Source organism: Balaenoptera acutorostrata, chromosome 15, assembly GCF_949987535.1.
Source record: "Balaenoptera acutorostrata chromosome 15, mBalAcu1.1, whole genome shotgun sequence".
NCBI classification, from domain to species: Eukaryota; Metazoa; Chordata; class Mammalia; order Artiodactyla; family Balaenopteridae; genus Balaenoptera; species Balaenoptera acutorostrata.
In genome coordinates this window covers 79,546,126-79,565,533 of record NC_080078.1, presented here as the reverse complement: position 1 = coordinate 79,565,533, position 19,408 = coordinate 79,546,126, and positions in this window count along the sequence as shown.

Genomic DNA, 19,408 nt, shown 5'->3' with positions numbered 1-19,408 from the left:
CAGTTGTGTAAATTCAGGATTTGCTCACTGGGGTTTCTGTGAAAACTCAAGCTAGCCATCGCATTCACAAATAGCCCTGAGTAGCCAATGACCATCTCCCTTCCCTGCACCGTGACTAAAAGGCCTGGCCCTGCAGTCACACAAACCTGGGTGTGAGAACCAGTACAACCATGAGTCAGCCGTGTGATGTCTGGCCAATCACTTAACTTCTCTGTGCCTGTGTTTCCTCAATCTGAAAGTGGACGTAACAATTGGAGCTACTTGATGGACTCAGAGGGAAGACAATACGATCGCATGTGTAAGGAGGGCACATCTTGAATGCAATAAATGTTCTGTTTCACGGGGGTCAGAAGAGGCTAGACCGTCAGAGCAGGAGCCCGTGCGGCTGTGTGGAATCTGTGCCCCTAGCTGTTACTACTAGGCATCCGGGCTCCAATGGGCACCTAAGTTCCTCTCTTACAAGCTTGGCAATTCACTGGTTTACTTTCTGCCCTCAGACCACACGCACGTGTGCAGTCAACAGACATCTACTGAGCACCCTCTAGGGGCTAGCCCCAGCTCTGTCAAGTGCAGCAGGACAAAGCAGTTACAAGATCTGAATGCTAGCTAGCTCCATCGCTCGCAGCTGTGTGACCTTAGGGAGACACCCACCCTTCTCTGTGCCTTTGTTTCTTCACCTTTAAAATGGGGATAATAATAGTACCTATCTCATGGGGGCGTTATAAGGATTGAGTTGCTGTATACACAGGACTTACAACAATGCTTGGGACACGGTGAGTGCCATCTAAGTATTCCTTATCCATGGCTGTTTGTAAAGCGTGCTTGACTTTCCTGAGGGCTACACAGGAAGGCCTTTGAGGAGACCTAAGCTCCTTGAGAGCTGAATCAGCACCACTTCAAATCCACTGAGCACTCTTTCTCTGCCCACATGCTTTGAATCAAGGGTTGATAAGTGTTTTCTTCAAGGTCTAGACAGTAAATCATTTAGGCTTTGCAGGCCAGAGGCAAAATTGAGGCCACTATGTAGGTACTTACATAACGGTTTAAAATGTAACCGTTTAAAAATGAGGGTGACTGAAGCATTCTTAGGTCATGGACCTTGGAAAGAGCAACAGGCAGGGGGACAGAGTTGGTCTACAGACTGGTTTTTTGAAACCTGCTTTTTATCATTCAATCCCTACAACACCACAAAGTGAGCAAGTACTATTATTATTCCCACTTTAAGAGGTGGAAACATTGTCTCAGAGAGGTTGAGTGAGTTTCCCAAGGCCACACAGCCGGTAGATACAAAGGCAGGATTGGCAGCCAGCACTGTGTGACTCCGGAGCCCCTGGGGTTAAACACTATCTATGCCTTTGGTGCTACGTCAGCACCACAGCTGACCTTCCACCTCCACCATCTGAGACCCATCATCCCAGAAGAGCTGCTTACTTCCTCTCTGAAGGTTCAAAGCGATTCTTATTACTACACAAGGGTAGTGGCTCAGACGAGCACAAAGGTACAAAAGCGAATCACGAATCACGCCGTATGGACACAGCAGGGTTTTCATCTATTCCCCAGCTGATGGAATCTGGGGCTATGGGCTGTCACTTTATTGCTTCCCAGCACCAAACCCGCTCCTCTTTGCCCGGCTCTGTGACACTGCAGCTGGACCCTGTCAACATTTCTCCTTTGCAGGCTGGCCTGATGCTAGGCTTCATCGGTAGAGGGAGCTGGAGGGGCAACGCGATCCACAGTAAGAGAGAAGGACTTCTCATCCTGGTTCCAGGTCTTGTGATGGTTTTGTGGCCTGGATGCCAGCAGATGCACGTGCAGGTCAGTTGCACTCGCCCAGCAGCTCTCTGGCCCACACGCCTTGCAGCAAGTTTCCAGACCATCCGGCAGGACGGTCTCACCTGCACCCCCTGGCGGCTGCATGTCCCCTGCGGCAGCTGCACCCTCTCCCCCTAGGAGAGGTCTGACTCTCTGCCTGGGGGTAGGGGAACCTCTGCTGTGTTCCTGCTGCTTTCCCTTTTCACGCTCCCTCAGCCCCTACTTGCTGCTTCCTGGACTTGCCATTTCTATATCCTTTAAAACCCTCTTTTACCCCTTCAGTAGTGAACTGCCTTTTCCTAGTTAATGCTCAGATTACTGGTGTTGATGAAAAATGAATCAGTCGCTTTAAGAAAGAAATGAAAAATTTTATCCGAGTCCAATTTGAGGATTATAACCCGGAAACAGCATCTCAGAAAGCTCCAAGAACTGTTCTGCCCATTAGAAATCAAGGCACAGTTATATAAAGTTTTTGAGACAGAGGGCTGTACATTAAATGACATATTATTGACAGTTGACACAATCCAGATCTAAGCGTCTTCGTGGCCCCTTACAAGATCAAGAAGGAATGTTATCTTTTAAGGAGTTGTCTTGTTGATGCTAGAACACTGCTCTTTATGGCTGAGCAGGTATTTCTGCTGATGGGGGAGGTGTGGTCCATGCATAATGCAGACACACAATGCACCATAGGGGGGAGAGAGAAGAACAAAGGGCAAGGAAAATGTTTTATGTTTAAATTTTTCTTGTCTTGCCATAAAACAGGAATTTTATTTCACACTGGTGTGGCTTCTGTCTCCTGACTGGACCCTGACAATTAGAGGTTGTTTCCATTTGAGGGCTATTATGAGTAAAGCTATTATAAACATTTGGATACAGGTCTTTGTGAGGATGTATATTTTCATTTCTCTGGGGTAAACACCAAGGAGTTGAATTGCTGGGGCATAGAGTAAGTGTATGTTTAACTTCATGAGAAACTGCCAAAAAGCTTTTCTCCACATCCTCGCCGACACTTGGTAATGTCACTCTTCGTACCCATGAAATACTATCTAGTGATGAAAAGGAAGGAAATGATGATTCAAGCAACAACATGGATAAATCTCAAAAATGGGTTGCGCAAAAGAAGCCAGGTGCAAACGATTGCATACCATTACGTTTCTGTTTACACGAAGTTTTAGAATGGGCAACAGTAACCTATAATGACAGAAATCAGACCAGTGGTTGTCTAAGGTGGGGAAGGGGCAGGAGGCTGACTGCAAAGGGACATGAGGGGCTTTTGGGGTGATGGAAATGTCCTTTATCTTGATTTACGGGTGGTTGTTATATTTGTCAAAATTCATTTAACTGCACATTACAAATATGCATTTTATTGTATGTAAAATTATATTTCAGTAAAGTAGATCTTTTAAAAAAGGATGTCCTGGGCTTCCCTGGTGGCGCAGTGGTTGAGAATCTGCCTGCCAATGCAGGGGACATGGGTTTGAGCCCTGGTCTGGGAAGATCCCACATGCCACGGAGCGACTGGGCCCGTGAGCCACAATTGCTGAGCCTGTGCGTCTGGAGCCTGTGCTCCGCAACAAGAGAGGCCGCGATAGTGAGAGGCCTGCGCACCGCGATGAAGAGTGGCCCCCACTTGCCGCAACTGGAATGAAGACCCAACACAGCCATAAATATAAAATAAATAAATAAATAAAGTTCATGTTAAAATATTAAAAAAAAAGGATGTCCTGTTCAGGCGTGGATGCTGGGCAGTGGGCTAGGTTCATCCAGCAGCCAGGTGGAATGGTCCCAGGTGCATTATTCAAATCCATACTTCAAACAGGTGACAATGGGTCATGACCGTTCAGGATTGGACAAAGCATGACAGCAGGTGAATTCCACGTTTCTGATGTATATACTGGAAAGTATGGGGGGTTCTTCATGTCTGAAGAAACTGATACAAGAAAAATGACCTTTAAGAAGATTCCACTTAAAACTTGGATCTAAATTTCATAGTAAGTAACAACAACAAATGCTATGCTTTTTTTTTGAAATATGCGATATAAAATTAAGAAAACTGTTTAAAAACCTTTAAAAATTTTAAGTTATAATTAAAGCTATGTGTTAAATTCTTAGAGTGAACAACAGAACAGTATTTTATCTTGGAGTAATTTCCCAAGAGACAAAATTTTTTCTAGCACAACACAAACAACATCTTTTACTCAAGATTTGATTTTTAAATCGTGTTATGAAAAGGGTCATTTCAAGGCTGGACTGATTTTCCCAAAGGATACTCTTAAACTTTGGCAATTCTTGTTTGAAGCAGTTAATCCTGTTATTATTTTTTTCAATTTTTCTCTCCTTTGATTTTATTTTTAAATTTTATTTAATTTTATTTTTTTGGAATTTTTGAATTTTATTTTATTTTATTTTTATACAGCAGGTTCTTATTAGTCATCAATTTTATACACATCAGTGTATACATGTCAATCCCAATCGCCCAATTCATCACACCACCACCCTGCCGCTTTCCCCTCTTGGTGTCCATACATTGGTTTTCTATATCTGTGTCTCAATTTCTGCCCTGCAAACTGGTTCATCTGTACCATTTTTCTAGGTTCCACATATATGCATTAATATATGATATTTGTTTTTCTCTTTCTGACCTACTTCACTCTGTATCACAGTCTCTAGATCCATCCACGTCTCAACAAATGACCCAATTTCGTTCCTTTTTATGGCTGAGTAATATTCCATTGTATATAGGTACCACATCTTCTTTGTCCATTTGTCTGTCGATGGGCACTTAGGTTGCTTCCATGACCTGGCTATTGTAAATAGGGCTGCAATGAACATTGGGGTGCATGTGTCTTTTTGAATTATGGTTTTCTCTGGGTATATGCCCAGCAGTGGGATTGCTGAGTCATATGGTAATTCTATTTTTAGTTCTTTACGGAACCTCCATACTGTTCTCCATAGTGGCTGTATCAATTTACATTCCCACCAACAGTGCAAGAGGGTTCCCTTTTCTCCACACCCTCTCCAGCATTTGTTGTTTGTAGATTTTCTGATGATGCCCATTCTAACTGGTGTGAGGTGATACCTCATTGTAGTTTTGATTTGCATTTCTCTAATAATTAGTGATGTTGAGCAGCTTTTCATGTGCTTCTTGGCCATCTGTATGTCTTCTTTGGAGAAATGTCTGTTTAGGTCTTCTGCCCATTTTTGGATTGGGTTGTTTGTTCTTTTAATATTGAGCTGCATGAGCTGTTTATATATTTTGGAGATTAATCCTTTGTCCGATGATTCATTTGCAAATATTTTCTCCCATTCTGAGGGTTGTCTTTTCGTCTTGTTTATGGTTTCCTTTGCTGTGCAAAAGCTTTGAAGTTTCATTAGGTCCCATTTGTTTATCTTTGGTTTTATTTCCATTACTCTAGGAGGTGGCTCAAAAGATCTTGCTGTGATTTATGTCAAAGAGTGTTCTTCCTATGTTTTCCTCTAAGAGTTTTATAGTGTCCAGTCTTACATGTAGGTCTCGAATCCATTTTGAGTTTATTTTTGTGTATGGTGTTAGGGAGTGTTCTAATTTCATTCTCTTACATGTAGCTGTCCAGTTTTCCCAGCACCACTTATTGAAGAGACTGTCTTTTCTCCATTGTATATCCTTGCCTCCTTTGTCATAGATTAGTTGACCATAGGTGCGTGGGTTTATCTCTGGGCTTTCTACCCTGTTCCATTGATCTATATTTCTGTTTTTGTGCCAGTACCATACTGTCTTGATTACTGTAGCTTTGTAGTATAGTCTGAAGTCAGGGAGTCTGATTCCTCCAGCTTCGCATTTTTCCCTCAAGCCTGCTTTGGCTATTCGGGGTCTTTTGTGTCTCCATACAAATTTATTTTATTTTATTTTATTTATTTATTTATTTATTTTTGGCTGTGTTGGGTCTTCGTTTCTGTACGAGGGCTTTCTCTAGTTGCGGCGAGTGGGGGCCACTCTTCATCGCGGTGCGCGGGCCTCTCACTGTCGCGGCCTCTCGTGTTGCGGAGCACAGGCTCCAGACGTGCAGGCTCAGTAGTTGTGGCTCACGGGCCTAGTTGCTCCATGGCATGTGGGATCTTCCCAGACCAGGGCTTGAACCCGTGTCCCCTGCATTGGCAGGCAGATTCTCAACCACTGCGCCACCAGGGAAGCCTGTCTCCATACAAATTTTAAGATTTTTTGTTCTAAGTCTGTAAAAAATGCCATTGGTAATTTGATAGGGATTGCATTGAATCTGTAGATTGCTTTGGGTAGTATAGTCATTTTCACAATATTGATTCTTCCAATCCAAGAACATGGTATATCTCTCCATCTGTTGGCATCATCTTTCATTTCTTTCATCAGTGTCTTATAGTTTTCTGCCTACAGGTCTTTTGTCTCCCTAGGTAGGTTTATTCCTAGGTATTTTATTCTTTTTGTTGCAGTGGTAAATGGGAGTGTTTCCTTAATTTCTCTTTCAGATGTTTCATCATTAGTGTATAGGAATGCAAGAGATTTCTGTGCATTAATTTTGTATCCTGCAACTTTACCAAATTCATTGATTAGCTCTAGTAGTTTTCTGGTGGCATCTTTAGGATTCTCTATGTATAGTATCATGTCATCTGCAAACAGTGACAGTTTTACGCTTTGTAGGCCTTATGGTCTGTCACAACTACTCAACTCTGCCCTTACAGCTAAAAGCAGCCACAGACAATGCACGATGAATGGGCGTGGCTGTGAGCCAATAAAACTTTATTTACAAAAACATGTGGTAGGCTGGATTTGGCCTGTGAGCTATAGTTGGCCAACCTCTGAAAGCTGCATGGCTCCCTCCTTTGCTTTTTTCAGCCCTCTGCTCAGATGCCCACCTTATCTAAACAGCTCCACGCCTGCCATCCTCTGCTCTTTAATTTTCCTTTACTTTCCTTCACATTATATGTTCATTTATTTATTGGTTCATCATCTGACTCCCCTTTCAGGAATGTAAGAGGCACGAGGGGGTATCCACAGCTCCTAAGAAGTGTTTGGTATATAGTAGACACACAAGAAATATTTGTTGAATGAATGAATCGTAAAGGACAATAACACTAAATAGAAATAACTAATGCTTTCTGCACACTTATGTTCTAGACCCGCTAAGACACACGTGGAAAGCATCATTTAATCTTTTTTTTAAACTGAAGATGGCAGACATAGTGAGGCCAGCGAAGCCTCAGCCACATCCTTCCATTGGTTTTTTTTTTTTTAAGAGAACGCTATTTATTTATTTATTTTTGGCTGTGTTGGGTCTTCGTTTCTGTGCGAGGGCTTTCTCTAGTGATGGTGAGCGGGGGCCACTCTTCATCACGGTGCGCGGGCCTCTCACTGTCGCGGCCTCTCTTGTTGCGGAGCACAGGCTCCAGATGTGCAGGCTCAGTAATCATAGCTCACGGGCCTAGTCGCTCCGCGGCATGTGGGATCTTCCCAGACCAGGGCTCGAACCCGTGTCCCCTGCATTGGCAGGCAGATTCTCAACCACTGCGCCACCAGGGAAGCCCCCCATTTAATCTTTTAATAGCCTACAGTAGAGGGTCTATTATTATAGCACCTTTACAGATGGGGAAGCTGGGGCTCTGAGAGGTAAGTTACTTGCCACAACAGTGACATTGGCCATGAGAGCACGACAGCACGGAGCGTTAGAGCTGGCTGGGACCCGGAAGGTGAATCCGCCCCAGACCCGGCGTCATGAAAACGCGGCAACTGGGATGTGGAAGAGGGAGCCACATGCCCGAGGTCACACGGCAGGAAAGGGACGACGTGGAATGAGGACCAGGTCCCCGCTTGCCTGCTACAAGGCCACACGGGCTGCAGTGTGTCCTGCAGGTACAGGTGGGCCGTGGACACCCCAGAGCTGCACTGCTCCCCTGGGTGATCTGCCCGTGGCGGGGGGGGCTGCAACCTGCCTGTGGCCAGGGGGACCACGGGACCAGAGCTTCCTCTGGATGGGTCGCATCAGAGACAAACCATGTGGCCAGGCCGGCCGCCTCCCTGAATTATAAACTACAGACGAAGCTGGATCATCTCAGAATGCCTTAGCCCCCAAGATGCTGAGACGTGAGCTTCTCTAAAGTGGACGATAAAAGCCGCGGAGAAGCCGGCCCAGGAATACTAACCAGCTCTCTGTCCTCCTGGAGCTGGTTGGGTCCCCCAAGCTCCACTCCCCCTGCCGGCTCTGGAGGAGGGAGAGACCATCTACTTCTCCCTGGCACTCATGTCCATGAGCTTTCTGCGGAAAGGAGCACTAGAGGAAATTTCCCCCTTCCGCGATTAATCCCTGTTTCTATTCCCAAAGAGCCTCTAAGGACCAAAGGCCAGAGCCTGCACACCCCCTGCCTGCACAGGGCCTGGCTGAGTGTATGGCCGGGGTTTCCTGCCCAGGCAGAGGCAGAGGGGATTCATTTGCTAGGGCCGCCCGAACACAGTACCAGAGACTAGGTGGCTTAGAGGACAGAATTTTTTTTTCTCAGGATCTAAAAGCTAGAAGTCCAAGAGCAAGGTGCCTGCAGGCTTGTTTCTTCCAAGGCCTCTCTCCTTGGCCTGTTGACAGCCATCTTCTCCCTGTGTCTTTGTCACATGGTCTTTCCTCTGTGCGTGTCTTGGTCCTAATCTCTTCTTATGAGGACACCAGTCAGATTGGATCAGGGCCCGTCCTAATGACTTCATTTCAACTTGATCACCTCTTTAAATACAATCTCCGAACACGGTCACTTCCTGAGGTGCAGGTAACCCTAATTACCTTCCAAAGGCCCCATCTCCAAACACCATCATACTGGGGATTCGGGCTTCAAAATAAGAATTTGGGGGGAACACAAAACATTCAGTCAAGTCTTGCAAGCAAAATAATCAGAATAAAAATCCACTGGGATAGTCCAAAATCAAAGTCAGTATAGAGCCGGGGTCAGCAAATTATAGCCAGAAGGCCAGATCCTGCCTGCCACCTCCTTTTGTAAATAAAGTTTGATCAGAACGCAGCCGCACCCACTCCTTTACATATTATCTGTGGCTGCTTTCAAGCTACCACCGCTGAGCTGAGCGGTTATGAAAAAGACCACATGGCCCACAAAGCCTAAAATATTGACTATCTGGCCCTTTTTGGAAAAAGTTAGCTGATCCCTGATGTAGAGAAACTTATTATTCCTCCCCAAATGATATCTCAGCTAAATAAATTTCTGGGTTCTATGACACACAGACGTGAAATCAGATACATTAATGATTTAAATGACAATGCTAAGCTGTGAAAGTGATAGAAGAAAATCTTTGAGGGTAATTGTATAATCTTAGGTAGGAGAGGACTTCCTAAAGCAAAATAGAAAACAGAATATATAGTGGAGGAATATTTTATGTGCTTTACAGCCTTCACGACTAAAATTAGAAATATTTATACACCAAAAGATTCTATAAACAACATAAAAGACAAACGAGAGCCTAAGAGAGAAGCATTAATCTAAGACAACAGATGGTTTGTATTCCTAATATGCAATGAGTTACCGCACATCAAGAAAAATTCCAATCAACTCAGAATAAAAATGAGCAAAGGTGATAAACAGGCAATTCACAGAAGAAATACACATAGCCAAAAATATGTAAAAAGATAGAAAAGCACACTCATAATTCAAAAGTGCAAATTCTGACACTGTTACTAATTTTCAAAAAAATCTAACAAATTGGCTAAAACTGAGATCATGGATCATAGCTGGTGTCTATCATGGAACTGGGAAATGACCTCCCAGGTACTCTGCTGCTGGAAGTACAAAGTGGTCCAGCCTCTTTGGAGAATGATTTGACAGAATCAGTTTAAATGAAATACTGAAAGCCCCTTTTATCCCAAAATTTCACTACTAAGAATCTAGGCCTGAGTAAGATTCATGTTGGAGAATGTTTGAATGGCATCACTGCAATGGTATGTGTTGTGCACACACATGGTCACACACACAGAAACCACCCAAAGGTCCATCAACGGGGGTGTGGGTAAAATACATTCTGGTACCCAAAGGAAACTGGAAAAGTACAGAGCCATTCAATGGATAAGGCCGCGCTCACCGGAAGACTCCAGAAAAGTGAGAAAAGCACATTTTAGGATAATGTTATGGCATGATTCCTTTCTTTTTTTTGGTAAACTGTAAGTGGCGTGTTTATAAATCATTACTTAGGCTCAGGCTCTCCGGACTCTGGGTCCCACACTGTGAGAGGCAGAGGGTTTCACACACAAGCAGCCTGATTGCCGCCCCTCTGACCAGCTGTGCCTGCGGCTCTCCTGGTCCCTGTCCCCCCCCTACCCCCGCTGACTGGAAGGGGATGGGGGTGGTCAGGGGAGCTGAGCCCCAGCAAAGAAGTACACAGACTCTTGAAATAATGCCCCATTGGTTCTCCATCTCAGAGTCAAGCGACAGATTCCAAACCTCACTGAGTCCGTGATGGGGATGGGGACTTAGGAGCTGCTCCCGCACCTGGGGGTTCACTTGCCGGCACGATGCTTCCAGGGTGTCGGGAGCCCAGGTGACCACGCCGTGGACCCTCTCCCCCCCTCAGTGCTTTGGATGCTTCTCCTCAACCCCCTCCTCTCGGTTCTGCCTCCTCTCTTCCTGGCCAGCATCATGGGTCGTTGTTGATTCTCTGCTTTCTGTTTTCACCTGGGGGATGGGATGGAGGAGCTTCAAATTCCGAAGGTGGAGGAGAGAAAGGAAGGGAAAGCCACATGTGATGCTCAGGACTGAGCATGGGGAACCTAAGAAGCGGCTGGGTCTCTTAGGGGGTGGGTTAATCGGTGGGCAGCAGTGGGGGTCAGGCCCCGTGAAGCCCACGGGTTCTTCACCATCTCTTCCTGCCTTGAGCTACATCACAAAACAACGCTCCTGCCCATCTGCCTTAAGCAACTCCAGACTCCAGAAAGGGGAGGCAAGTGGGAAAGAGGAAAAGCCCAATCCCACAACCCAAGCTGGTGTCGGGAAGGATACAGGCGCAGAGATACCCGGAGGGTGGGGCGGGATGTGGGGAGGAGGATGATGGGTTGGGGGCATCTCCCTAACGTCTCATCACCCAGGCTTTTGAAAGCTGTTTTCTAAACGATACTTTTCATTTGGTCCTGTTAACTCCTCTTTTCTATTGACGTGTGTGTGTATGTATGTTTTAAAAATTGCTACAGATATTATGGAAAAGACTAAAACAAAAAGAATCCCCTTGATGTCAGAAGGCAGTTCTGATTCTGAGTTTTTTGGGTTTTTTAAAATAAATGTGTTTATTTATTTATATATTTTTGGCTGCATTGGGTCTTCGTTGCTGCGCGTGGGCTTTCTCTATTTGTGGCAAGTGGGGGCTACTCTTTGTTGTGGTGTACAGGCTTCTCATTGCGGTGGCTTTTCTTGTTGCAGAGCATGGGCTCTAGGCACATGGGCTTCAGTAGTTGTGGCATATGGGCTCAGTAGTTGTGGCTCGCGGGCTCTAGAGCGCAGCCTCAGTAGTTGTGGCGCACGGGCTTAGTTGCTCTGCGGCATGTGGGATCTTCCCGGCCCAGGGCTCGAACCCGTGTCCCCTGCATTGGCAGGCGGATTCTTAACCACTGCGCCACCAGGGAAGTCCTGATTCTGAGTTTTGAGGCCTGATTTCCTTACTCTTCCAATTTAGCCGAGTAATCTAAGAGGCCTCTTCCTAGAGAGGAGACCAGATATTGCGAAACATTTTCTATAAAGGGCCACACGGTCAATATTTTAGGCTCCTTGGGCCAAAGGGCAAAATTGAAGGTATTATGTTTTATATTACAAGATTAAAAAAATTAATCTCCATATATTTTAACTGATGAAATTCAAAATATTATAATAACGACCGAGTGCAATTTAAAAAATAATACATGTTTAGTAATAAGCAGAATGTCTGATGGGGGGAGAATATTATTTCCTTTAGTGTCTCCTATTATTGAAATCAATTGCAAGTGTTTGATTTTTTTTTCAACCACTTAAAAATATAAAACCATCCTTAGCTTTCAGGGTGCACAAAGCCCAGCAGGGGACTGGACTTGGTGGTTGGGCCACCGTTCACTGACACCTAGGGTGGGTCACCCCAGACCCTCGTGGGCCATCCCTGGAAACCTGCCCACTTCTCTGAACTAACCAGGTAGCCTCTGGGGAACACAATCAATACCACCGAGGCACATGGAGAAAAGCAACTACTCCAGGCACTTTTTGTGGACAAAAAATAAAATACAATGCAAACAGAGAGTGTGGCTCTGGTTTGGCTGGAAGAAAGAACCTTGAACTTGAGTCTTGAACTGACTCTTAGCCACCCGGCCAGTGATGAGCCCACCCCTCTGGGTGGGAGCCTGGTTGGCACTAGGATGAGGTGGACCACCCAGGCCAGTGTGCAAAACAACCCACAGGGAGACCGTGAAATGGAGGTTACCGGGCCCATCCTGGGAGAAACTGACGCTACGGGTCAGAGACAGGGCCCAGGAGTCTGAATTCTAACAAGGACTACCTTCCCCCATCCACGTCCTTTTTGTGGTACACGGCTCTGACTTGGAGAAACACTGGCCAGAAGGAGAGAGAGACGAGGTAGGACAGAAACGCTGCAGTCCTGCATAATTAACCACAGTGGCCGTGGCTGTAGGTTGCTGTCATGGGGCACCACCTGCCTGCCTTCCTGGCACTGTCCTGTCTCGGGGGATCCTCCCACCCCTGCAGCCCTGAGCTAGAAAATGTCACCCCCCCATTTCCTGCTGAGGTACAGGAGATCGGGGGGTTAATTAGCTTGCCCAAAGTCATCCAGGTAGTAAACGGTGCAGCTAGAATTGGAGCCAGACAGCCTCACTCCAGAGCCTTTAAATCTAAAGCTTATTATCAAGTGGCTTCTGGTGACACAGAGACTCACAAAGCCGTTCTCAAAGCTTAACAGTTTGCCAACACTTGGAAGGAAAGAAAAAAAAAAAGGAAACTAAGGTGCTGAGGACTTACTACATCTCAAGTGCTTTAGTTACAATCTCTGTCAACTCTCCCAACAGCCCAAGGAGGTAGGAATGACTGCACCCGTTTATCACATGAGGACACCCCAAAAGCACAGAGATTAGGGAACATGCCTAAGGTCATAAGGTTTGATAAGTATAAGATCCTATCAGGGTCAAGCCAAAGTTGATCTGGCCCCAACTCAGTGCCTTTATCCCAATACCACTGAGGCTCATTACTACCACACTTTCCCCGAACCTCAAGAGACCATAAGCTCTGAATCTGTCAGCTTTTGCTGTGTAACAACCATCCCAGAACTCAGTGGCGTACAATAAGCATTGATTCTCATGCTCAAAGGTATGCAGGAGAACTTACTGGCTTTTCTCCACAGGTGTTTATTCTAGGATCCAGGGTGAAAGAGCAGCCATGATCCAAGAGTCTGTTATGCTCATGGGTAAAATTAGAAGCTACCAGAAGGGCAATTGGAAATATGAGATTAATCTTATGGTCTAGGCTCAGAACTGGCACACTGTTGCTTTCACCCCCATTCCATTGACTGACACAAATCACAAGGTCAAGCCCAATGGCAGTGGGGCAGGGAATATACTCCTACAATAGAGGCTTGGGAAATAGGAAGAAAGCAAACATTTGCTGAAAACCAATCTAAAGGCTGATCTGGGGGATCTGAGAGCTAATGACTTCCCTGTGATGTTTTCAGGTACTCTGATACTAGGATGCCAAATGCTTAGTCTCAGTGGGGGAGAAGAGAAGACAGGAATTCTGCAATAGCAAGACAGGTACTATAAATGAGGAACACAGGATGTAAAACAGTACGGAGTGGTGAGGACTGTGGCAAACTGGAGAGCACAGACCCTGCCCAGGTGGCAGCTGCTCCTCAGCTCCTGCAGACTGTTGACAGAGACGCGACCTCTCCTCTGACTCTGGCCATCCTTGTCTGCTTGGCCCTGGCTCCCAAGCACCCCACCTGCCCTCATGGCAAAGATGAGGTTCCCAGAAGCAACATCCTAGGAGAAACTTGCTGCCGTCCTTGCTGTATTGCACAAAGAGACATTGCCAGCACTGCTGGATGTCTGCCCCGGGCCCCTCATTACACCTCGCTGGGCTCCTTCCCCAGGAAACAAGGATGCTCATGCTGCTTTCCTCCCCCAGAACTCTTTGCTGCGGGGAGGAACTGCGGCACAAACCCATTCATTAGTAGTGCAAAAATAGACAGGTTTGATCAAAAGAGATTCGAATTATAACTAATTGGCCTGAAAGTTCAGCAAGATTGCTTTGTAAGAGGAAGAGGAGGAGGTGGGAGTAAAATGTTAACCATGGATTAAACAGCCTTGAGCAGAAGTATGAGACTCTGGGGAATGAGGGCTGGAAAAGGACCCAAGTGCCAGCTGCCTCCGAGACCCGTGCCAACCTGGCGACGCCAAAGTCTGGCTCTGCCCCAAGCCTGCTCTCCCACCACTGGAGCAAAAGTCCTTTGCGTTAGGCACTGCTCCATTGCAGTAGAATCTGTCCTTTTGCATGTTTACTATCCAGTCCTCTTTTCGGAACTGAAATAGCACTGCAACATCTGGGTGTGCTATCCCTCCCCAGCTGTCTCTGTATGTGACCGGGTGGGGCTGGTTTCACTCCCAGTTCTGGAGATGAGCAGGAGGCCCAGGCCTGCTCGTCTGAGTTGACGAGAATCCCGTTCACAGCTTCTGTCTGTATGTCATGCAGGAGGGTGCAGGCCTGAGGCTGCTGGGGCCACCTCGGCCACCAGCAAGGGGAGCCTGCAGTTAGTACGGGGTCAGTCACAGCCTGTGCCCAGCTGTACTGGAGTCTGAGCAAAAGAAAAGACCACTCAGAATGATCCTGGTTTTGTCTCAGAATTTGATATTTTGCCTTGTGGATTTTTTTTTTTTTTGCATTGATTCTGATTTTTTTTTAAAATATTGCATTCTAATATAACTTATCTTGATCCCTGAGCTTCTGGGTGCCCCTTTACACTGTGCCCCCAAGGCGAGTGCCTCACTCTCCTCATCCTATTCCTGACCCTGGTGCTTGCAGTCGGAAGGTCTGGCTTCCGGTCCTGACTCTGCTACTTACAGATCTGTGTGACCTGGAGCAAACTGCGTGGCCTTTCTGAACCCCAGTTAGTTCACCCGCAACACAGGGGTGGCCATACCTGCCAGGCTGGATGAAATGAGATGATATATGTAAATACTTCTTGTCAACTGTGGTCACCTGAATATAAGGGACTCTTCTGGCTGCACGTGCATCTCCTCTTCCTCCCCACACTCAACATGAGCGTTCACTTGGGGTCGGGCACTGGGCAAAGAAATTAATCTGCTTTATCCTACTAAAGCCTTGCTACAGTCCCCTGAGATTTTGGCCAGAGGAAATGAATCCTATAGTTATAGTAGTTCCATTTTCCAGATCAGGAAACGGGCACAGACAAGGGCCACTCAGCAGCGAAGTGGTCAGATCTGGGTGGGAGTGACGGACTCAGCAGGGTCAGGGGGGAAGCAGCAAGCATACACCCGAGACTAAGACTCCAGAGCTGGGCTGACGTGACCAATACTCCTCATCACAGTATTTTGAGGCTCGTGAATTTGCTTCGCTTGTGCTGCTTTGGATCAGCTTTTACAGCTGAAATGCTTATAAATTGCCATGATCGGTGCCCGCCTCAGTCATTAAGGCAGCTGTGGCTGCCCAGGCTGCTCAGTGACAGCGGTGTTGGTGTCGGCCGCCGCTGACATCCTGTGCAAGTGGGGCCATGGGAGCTCAGGCCACCCTGGCCAAAGCCAGAAGAGAGGAAGCAATACAAACGAAGCCTTTCTCAACAGACAAGCGAAGCCCCCGTGTGTTTGTGTCACTAAGCAAAGTCTGTCAGCTGCAGGAAGGACAACTGGCCTCTTGTCTGGACCATGCGCTGCTGCTGAATGGCTGGCACTTTCTCACCTGTTTACATCTCGTCTTCTTTTGAAAATCTCATTGTTTTTTCCCCCACCCAGCATTCCTCCCAGAAAAGAGGTTGCCTTTTTTCTGTAACTGCACCCCAGCTTCCTTTCAGGTAGGCAATCCCACCTACTCTTGGTCTATAGGGTTTGGGTGGGGCTGACCCCACCCTCAGGTCTGGGTGGATGCAGAACTCAGACCTGGCCAGTCTAGCTGAAGGGTGCCAAGCCTGGGACCTGAGCCGCGCCCACTGTTACTGAGTGTGTGGGACTCAAACTAACAGCCTCCTTGTCACTCAATGCAGAAAGCTTGCCCAAGAACTAAGCTAACACAGAGAAAAGCAGAGCCCAGAGACAGATGGTTTTTGATGACATTATATGAATACCTGGATCCAACCATGCCTGAAGCCACTTATCCCTGACTTTTCATTTACATGAACCTATATATTCCTTTCTTCTTAGGTCAGTTTGAGTTGTGTTTCTGTCCCCTTACAACTGAGAGAGTCCCGATGGATACATCTCCTTGACTCAAGGACTTGAGGGTGGGGACTGTTTCTTATGCTTCCTGGAATCCCTTAGAAGGCCTAAAACAATGCTTGGCCCCTAGGAGGTGCTCAGAAAATATTTGCTGGTATGGCGGGCACAGTTAATGATCTGCCTAATAACCATTCTTCTTTCTTCCTCGCTAACAGAACCCTAATTTTGTCAGGGAGGCAATGTGCTTAGCCCAAAGAGTAGGCCATGATTAATTTAAAGCAACTGTGATAATCATGCCCCCAAATTTCCCAGATTCACTTGCAGCTAGGGGTGGTCCCATGATTTACTTCTGACTAATCAGACCCAAAAGGAAGTCTGATGTGGAGCCTTCTGGAAGAAGTTTTGTCATTTTGATTAAAAAAGATTGATATGCTAAGGCTAGTCTTTTCTCCTTCTTCTTGCCTTAAGCATAGATGTGATGCCTGGAGCTACAGGAGCCATCTTTGACCATGAGGCAAAAAACCAAAAAACAAACAACACACCAAAACACTAAGGAAAGCAAAGCAGAAAGACATAAAAAAGAGAAAAAGCTCAGGTTCCTTACATCACTTTTGAGCAACTGAATCAACATCAGCAATTACCTACCTCCGAACATCTTATGTGGAAGAACAAATCCCGCCTGCATACATACACCTGTTTGTTTAAGCCACTGTTGGTCAGGTTTCTGCGATGTGCAGCCAAACACAGTTCTGATATAGCTAGTTGTTAGATTCTTGCACTGTGTATAATTCAGTTCCTTGAGCAGTTTTTGCTTGGGGTAAGAGTTTCTGGTCATTAGTCAATGAAAACGTGTCCACATATGCATTTAATGTGCATTTAACGTGCAGACTAACTTTCAAAACTAATCCCCTTATGCGATGAGACTCCATACATCTCCTTTAGTTTGTCCAAGAAACACATCTGTGAACATGGGCTAGGTCACAGCAGCTTAATATTACAACAGAACACACTGAACTATCTGAAGAGGGGAGCAAACCTCATATATGTGCATCTGACAAACTCCAGCTGCAAGGGATTCTGGGAAAATGTGGTTGGTAGCTTTCTTGCCCCTATGTACAGGAAACAGCCAAGAGGGAAGGGGAAGAGATGCTGAATTCACCCCGTCTCCCACACTGCCTTACTCTTCTAACCCCAGCAAAAGAGGGGTCTCGCTATATTTCAAAAATCATTCAAAATTTAACTTACTGCTCAAGCAACTAGCACAGGAAACAAACAAAACCCCCACAAAACAGAAATAAAAATCTCCACACTATCAGATAGCTCTGATAGATACTTGCAAACCTTACCCCAAACTTTAAAAAAAATGCCCAAAACTATAGAGTGTCAATAAACTCTCTAATTGGTCTTCAAGTTGAACACATTAACCTAAATGTGATATTTAATACACTTTTATTATTATTATATAGTTTATATATATTAAGTTTTTATACAGTTTAATAATATAATACTGGCCAGTGGTGAAAGGTTTATATTCCAAAGTTAAAAAGTTTATTTTTAAAAAAGACTGCGGTGGGGCTTCCCTGGTGGCGCAGTGGTTGAGAATCTGCCTGCCAATGCAGGGGAACGGGTTCGAGCCCTGGTCTGGGAAGATCCCACATGCCACGGAGCAACTAGGCCCGTGAGCCACAACTGCTGAGCCTGCGCGTCTGGAGCTTGTGCTCCGCAACGAGAGGCCGCGACAGTGAGAGGCCCGCACACCGCGATGAAGAGCGGCCCCCATTCGCCGCAACTAGAGAAAGCCCTCGCACAGAAATGAAGACCCAACGCAGCCAAAAATAAATAAATAAATAAATAAATAAATAAATAAATAAATAAATAAATAAATAAAATGACGTAAATTATTTAAAAAAAAGAAAAAGACTGGGCTTTCAATACCTGCCTCAGGTATTTAGTGTGTGATCTTGGGCAAGTCACTTAAATTCCCAGCTCGTCTGTTCTGTTATCTCTGAAGTGGGCACCATGATATCCATCCTAATTACTACCTGGGGTTTCTGTGAAAATAAAGTGGGATCATGTACAGGAGAGCATTTGGTAAGTGGTCCAGGGCCATACACATATAAAGAACTGGAAGCATCAGATCTATAGCTAAGAGTTGGGATCAGTATTTGGGGATAGAAAATAAATGAAAATAAGACAACTGTTGACCAAGGCACAATATGCCCAGGTATGGAAGACTGGCTGAGAAATATGAGGCTAATTTAGGGAGAGACGATGTCAGTGTTTAGAGATCCTGGTAAACAGCCCATCATTCTATAAGGCACATGTGATGTGTTTTCAAACCACAGCCAAAGGAAACCAAGGACCAGAGGGAAATGGTGCTTTGATGTTTAGTCCAGCTGAGTCCTCTCCCTCCCATATGTGTCAGGCTCTGCCCCTCACCTCTAGACCATCACCTCTGCTCGGTTCTGGACCGCATTAGCTTTTGTCCAGATGCCACCAATAAGCTCCTCCCTCAAAGGGCACCTCTCGCTCTAATCTTCCCACCGCACAGAGGATGGGGTAGACCTCCTAAAACTCAAGTATGATCATTCTGCTCCCTCATTAGAAAACCCTACAAGGGTCAGCGCAGCCCTTCCGCACTAGGAACTCAGGCCTGAAGGGCCAGGCCAAGGCCTCTGCCCGTAGCACCCTGTGAGCAAGTGAAACTAGACTGAGCACAAAGGAAAAGAAAAAAAGGGGCAGTTAACTAAATTTTGGATGAACTAAACATGGAGCCTTCCAATTTATATCACAGTGAAAGTGTATCAAGAAAGGATAAGGAGGGAGATTGGTTCAAGATGGCGGAGTAGAAGAACATGCTCTCACTCTCTCTTTCGAGAACACCGGAATCACAACTAACTGCTGAACAATCATTGACAGGAAGACACTGGAACTCACCAAAAAGGAAACCCCACATGCAAAGGCAAAGGAGAAGTCACAATGAGATGGTAGGAGGGGTGCAATCACAATAAAATCAAATCCCATAACTGCTGGGTGGGTGACTCACAAACTGGAGAACACTTATACCACAGAAGTCCACCCACTGGAGTGAAGGTTCTGAGCCCCACGTCTGGCTTCCCAACCTGGGGGTCCAGCAACGGGAGGAGGAATTCCTAGATAATCAGACTTTGAAGGCTAGTGGGATTTGATTGCAGGAC